This window comes from Camelina sativa, chromosome 15 (genome assembly GCF_000633955.1).
Source record: "Camelina sativa cultivar DH55 chromosome 15, Cs, whole genome shotgun sequence".
Classification (NCBI taxonomy): domain Eukaryota; kingdom Viridiplantae; phylum Streptophyta; class Magnoliopsida; order Brassicales; family Brassicaceae; genus Camelina; species Camelina sativa.
Window position 1 is genome coordinate 21,548,381 of NC_025699.1, and position 6,390 is coordinate 21,554,770.

The following is a 6,390-nucleotide window of genomic DNA, read 5'->3' on the forward strand; positions in this document are numbered from 1 at the left end:
CTCTTTTTTCCATTATTAAAACTATTTTATTATTTAATTGGAGTAACAAAAGTGGTAATAACTATGTCACAATTTATGACTAAACACAAAGGTAACTAAAATAGTGACTAATTTTGACTAGGTAGTTACAAAATATTTGTAACTAAAAGTGACGTAAATATAGTCACAAAAACCGTATAATTTAGTTACCTTATTTAGTTACAAATCCGTAATTATAATTGTGACTAAATATTTTGTAACAAATTCGACACAAATAGTGACAAAAATTAGTTACCTTTAAGTCGGTCACAATATTATAACTAAACAGTGACATATATATGACCGTTTTAAATACGTCACATTTTCGTATCTAAATCGTCATAATATTATGACNNNCATGACCACAGTTGCTTGTACAGCTCGTATCTTTACAACTACAAAGGAGAATTACATTAAGTTTAAATCCCAAAACTAAAGTTATAATTTAATGAGAGCAACTGAGCAAGAAAATAATTTTACTTACATTCATTGTGTGAAGATTAAATCAAAGTTGATTCTCCTTCATTCCATGTTTTTTTCTTCCATTCAATATGTTTATAGATTAACACCAAATCGTTAATATTTTTTTTTTAGCAATTATGAAGAACAAAATGACACCATTGTCGGGGAACGAAAGAACGAACTAAATCGTTAATATATATCTTATATTAAAAGTATTGTACACTATATTCAATAGATTGGTTCAATGAATTTGGGTTGAAGAGATCATCTTTCATTTGAAATATTAAAAATCAATTTATAACACTTGGGAGAGAGTACACATAACGTAACAAATATTATTAGATAATAAGAATCACCATATAAAAGAAGTAGCTTACCTCCATAAACCATAAAAATTTCGGCTCAAGACCATGACGATTCAGGTATGCTTCGGTGTCGTTTGTATGACTGCACATAAACATTAGTCAACATTAGTCATTATCAACAAATAAATATATGAAAAATATAATAATTATATAGACAAAATGAACAACACAATCATGGAGAAAATTTTGTTTTTAGAATGCTATAGTAATAGTAAAGAAAATCGTTGAATGGTTTGGTGAATAGTAAATATTCATTTCCACTACTATATTTATAGTAGAATTTAGATGGTTAGAAATTGTCAGATAATACATTGCATTCAAATCACAAAATATTTTCAAGACAATGATGAATCTAAAATCAAAAATTTATTCGCAAAATAAGCTATATTTGAAAGTACTAAATATTTTATTTAGATTATATTTGAACAATATTATAACTATTTTTAAATATTTTGGTAACAATCTATATTTTTTTAAAAAATTCTTCCATCTAATACTAACCATAATTACTTAGTATAATCTTTTTTTTGTGTCAAATTTGTATGATTTTGTTATGAAAGTTTTTGAAAATCAAAAATAAATGATGATTTGTTTTGATTGAATTATATTAAATTGGATTGTTATTTTCGGAAATAACTATTAATATATGATCAAATAAAATCAAATTCAAAAGGTTAAATATATAAACTATCGTAACTTTAGGTGCAAATTTAAGAGTTGTTGACTTGTTAATTGTGTATAGCCTTTAACGACAGATATTGAATGATTCGTTTTATTAAATCATATCCATTTTCTTTGATTTTTTCAAAAACTTGCATTAGAATTAAGAGAGAATATTAGGGGATTGATATTTTTAGTATTTATGGTATGTTATACAATTACGAAAATCAAATTTAAATATAAATTAGCTAAAATTATTCTAACGAATAATTTATGGAAGGCGCGTAATGCAAAGGTTTTCGAAAATATTACAGAACGTCCAGAGGAAACGGTCCGGATAGCTGAAGGTGAGGCTGTATCCTGGCACAAGGCTCAGGAGGGAGGTGAAGATGGGGTTAACTCTAACCACCCTACGGTAGCCGAACCCCGCCCACAGAGGCCCAACGGCTCTCTACCTTTGTTCTTTACAGGTTACCGATGTTTTGTGGATGGTTCTTGGAAATCCAATGATCGGTTCGCAGGAGCAGGATGGTTATGTACCCAGTCCCATGACCCAAGGCCAGGAAGGGGAGCTACTAATTTCCGGCGAAGTCTTTCCCCCCTACACGCTGAAGTGGAAGTTTTCATTTGGTCAATGCGATGCATGATCGGACACGATTACCGCGATGTGGCTTTCTACTCGGACTGCGCTGATTTGGTGAAGATGGTGTCTTCACCGCAGGACTGGCTGGCTTTCTCAACTTACCTAGAAGATATAAGAACGGACAGGGAGGAGTTCTCTTCTTTTTCCTTATCTTATATTCCCAGAGATGCAAATTCAAAAGCGGATCTTCTTGCACGCTATGCGTGCACTTCTCCGCAAAGTGTTTTGTATGTAAACAAGTTCCCTACGCATTGGCTCGTTTGAGCTAATCTTTTATTGTCAAAAAAAAAAAAAGAATAATTCTTTGCCCCATATTATTGGCAAACTTAGAGTGTTTATATGTTTGACTCCGCGTTTATTTGTTCATATGACAATTAATCATGACTAAGAGGTTTCAAATTTCTAGGATCTGAATATAATAAACCCGAGTCTTCTAGGATTCGTGTGTCAAGGCAATGGATACATACTAAATTGCCCTTTCGTTTTTCTTTTTTTCAAATTTTTTTTTCTGGAAGTATGGTATACTCGTTTTTTTTGTTTTTTATTTTCCTAAGTGTGATCCCCAATTAATAGTATATATATAATCAATTAAATTTGGTTACATATATAAAAATTTCGATTTTTAATTCTTTCCATTTATATTAATCATGATTAATTATTTAAATATTGTTAAGAAAATATAGCAAAATATAAATTAAATGATTATTTATTTTTATCTAACTGTATTAAATAGATTTGTTATTTCTGTAAATATCTCCTACAATATAAAACCAAATCAAATATGTTTACATAGATGTATATATATATATATAATTTTCGGTTTTAATTCTTTAAATATTATGGAAGCAAACTTTAAACATCTTCCAAAGCTATTGAATGATTATCGGTTCTATTTATATTGCGATTTTCTTATATATCAAGCAAAATTGATTAAATTCATTTTCTGACAAATTTGTTTGGATATGCATTTATAATTAATCCTTTTAATCACATGATACACGATCCGAATATAAATATTCCGGGTTAACCCGAGATCCGTGCGTTTTTAAGACTTAATCTAACGATATTACATGTAATAATCTCTAACTCTATGTCTACTTAATTAAAAATGTTTCCCTTTTAATAGTATAAATATATAATAAAGATATACTAAGGTTTTCATATATATATATATATGTATATATTTTCCATAATATGTATTAAGCCAAATTAATTATTATTGTTTTGTTAAAAAAATTAAAAAATCTAAAATAAAAGATAATAAATCTAACCAAAATAAATATGTTGACGTTATATATACAATTTCAAATTTAATAATTTTTCTTTTATGGTAACAACTTTAAACCATTTCCAAATATATCAGATCATTTTAGTTTTATAATTAATTTTGTAATTATTGTTGATTTGTTTCCATAAATATTAGATTTTCGACTAACAATTTTTATTTCCATATGTTGTTTATTATTTTTTTTTTATATAAGCAATTGGACCTGTTTGGTAACATGGATATATGACATTGTTTTTTTTTAGAATCTCTGATTTATACTCCACAATTAATAGTATAGATTTTTACATAATTGTTTACCTTTAGAAAATATCATATGTATATGTACATTTACATAATAAATAACTTAACTTGGTTGAAACTTTTGAGGATATAGTAAGCTTATTTTTTCTAGTATAGTAATTATTAATACTTATATTTTATCCTAAGGAAGCTACTCAACTCATTGTGTCTTATGTTATATTCTATCTTTACTGGTATTTCGTCTTCTATTAAATTCCTCAAACCTTACTTATATCTTTTGGTTGTCTACTTTGTCTTCACCTAATCATTGTGTCTTCATGTTCAGTTTCATTTCTAGTTAGCTGCTTTTTCTATTCATTATCTTCAGCCTATTAAAAAGGGAATATTGTAACAAAAAAAAATTGTGACAGTTTTGCCGGTCAAAATGTTGTAACGATTTACATACAAAACTGTGACATATTTAATTAACCATAAATATGTTACCTTTTAGTCATAATACCCTTTTTTGTCATCATAGAAATTTTACTGAAATTGAGAATGCAAACATAGCTCTTTATGTTAAAAATAAATATTAAAAATCATATACTGTAGATTGATATAATAAGATACAGTATATATTTATAAATGAAAAAATAAGAGACATAAAGATGTATGGTTCCCTATACATTTTACACAAAAAACAATTCAAAAGAAAATAATTTTTGACAGGATTATAATGCTAGTTTATATATATGCATTTTTGCATATTCAAAGCCAACAATAACATTCAATTATTAGCAAAGACTTAAAAATAATTATGGATCTCATAGGCAATATGTTGAGTTATGATGAATTATCCAATTCTCCTACAACACAAAGCTTATTACCTTTTTGGATCATGTGGAGGATATGGAAAACAAAGAACAACTATCTTTTAAACAAGTTTTGGGAAAGTCCATCCAAAATAACTTTAAAAGCAATCACTGAGGTGAAAGAATGGATAAACAATACAATTTTATTTTTGATGGATACAACTATACAACAAACTACACCATCTGAATAACTTCGATGGACTACCCCAATTTATCCTTACGCAAAATATAATTTTGATGCAAGTTTTAATCAACAAACATTAGAAACAAGAGGATGCTGGATTATGAGAGATCATCAAAGCGTTAGTAAGGTTTGGGGTTCATCAAGCTTATCTACTACATCTTCTCCTTTGAGAGCAGAAACTAAAGCTCTCCTAGCAACTATTCAACAAGTTTGTATTTGTAGTTATACTCAGTAATATTTGAAGGAGAATGTGAGGTATTAATTAAAGTGATCGATGGAATTTATAACAGGTGCGAGATCGAGAGTATGGTGCAAGACATTCGCTTATGGGCTATAAAGTTTACGTGTGATTTCTTTACTTTTGTGAATATCGTTTTTGTAACTGTGTTGTAGACTATCTCGCTAAAGATTGTTTATATAATGGTGATTTCTCTGACATTGTAAATCCACCTTTAAGGGTAGAACAATTGATGTGTTTTGATTTAAGAAATTAATACAATAATTTGTTGATGAAAAAGAAAAACCATGGGTCTCATATGAAAAGGGCCATACATATACAAAAAGCATGAAATCAGAAATATATATATATATATATATATATATATAAATTTAATGTTATGGGAACATGAAAAAAAATTGTGTGATGCTCATTGGTATAAGTCATGGAATTGCGTGTTATTCTTCCTAAATCAAGCAGAGTGGTAATTAAAGTGTTTCAAAAATTGAAAATTCGTTTAAAATATTTCACAATAGGGAAGAGATAGATGAATTAGTGGCTTTTGATTAAAGAGTTTTTTAACAGATCTAGCACACTGCAAAACTTTTCTTTTCCTTTCTACCACATTTGATAACTCCTTTCATCCGATACCACAACCTCAAATGAAAAAAAAAAAATACCCTTTGTTTAATATAGAAATATATAATATAATATATATTGTATTCTTCATGCTTATCTCTCTCTCACTCTCTCTCTCTCTCTCTTTCTCTATCTTTTCTTTTGTTTTTCTTACAAATGTTTACATTCACTTCATTATCTTTTAGATCTACAAGCTTAATTAATTAAAATTCTTCATAATTTATCTTTCTCAGTTACATTCGTTTTCAGACTTCATATTCTATAAGATTCGTTTGTAGACAAATCAAAACTTATTTTTTGGATAACTATTTTTTCACAGTATTTAATTGGTCCACGGCATTATGTTTTTGGTCCATCATATTTTTTTTCCACCGTTATAATTTTGTCTATAATTTGAAATCTTGTCATAGCCGTCAATATTTCTTTCCTAAATTCTTATCATAGAAAGTTACCAAATTTTGTGTTCGTGGACAAGCGTCATCCACTTAGATCTTTTGAACTATGATTCTTTTACTTGTAACTGTGGACAGTTTATTTTTACTAATACTTATGGATAAGTTACTTAAATTATGTTGGCAGACAAAAATTTGAAACAAAACAAATTTCGTAAATTTGATAGACAATAACTATTGTCCACCACGTTTGTTTATTCTTTGGTCCACAAAAAAACATAAAGATAATTAATAATTAATATTCTATTATGGGTTACACGTCATAAAAGACAATTTTATCTCTTTAAATCTGTCACTTTTTGCAGGGATAATTTTGTCTTTTTATATGTGATAAAAGTTTTTTTTTTTTGACAACAAAAGATCAGCTCATA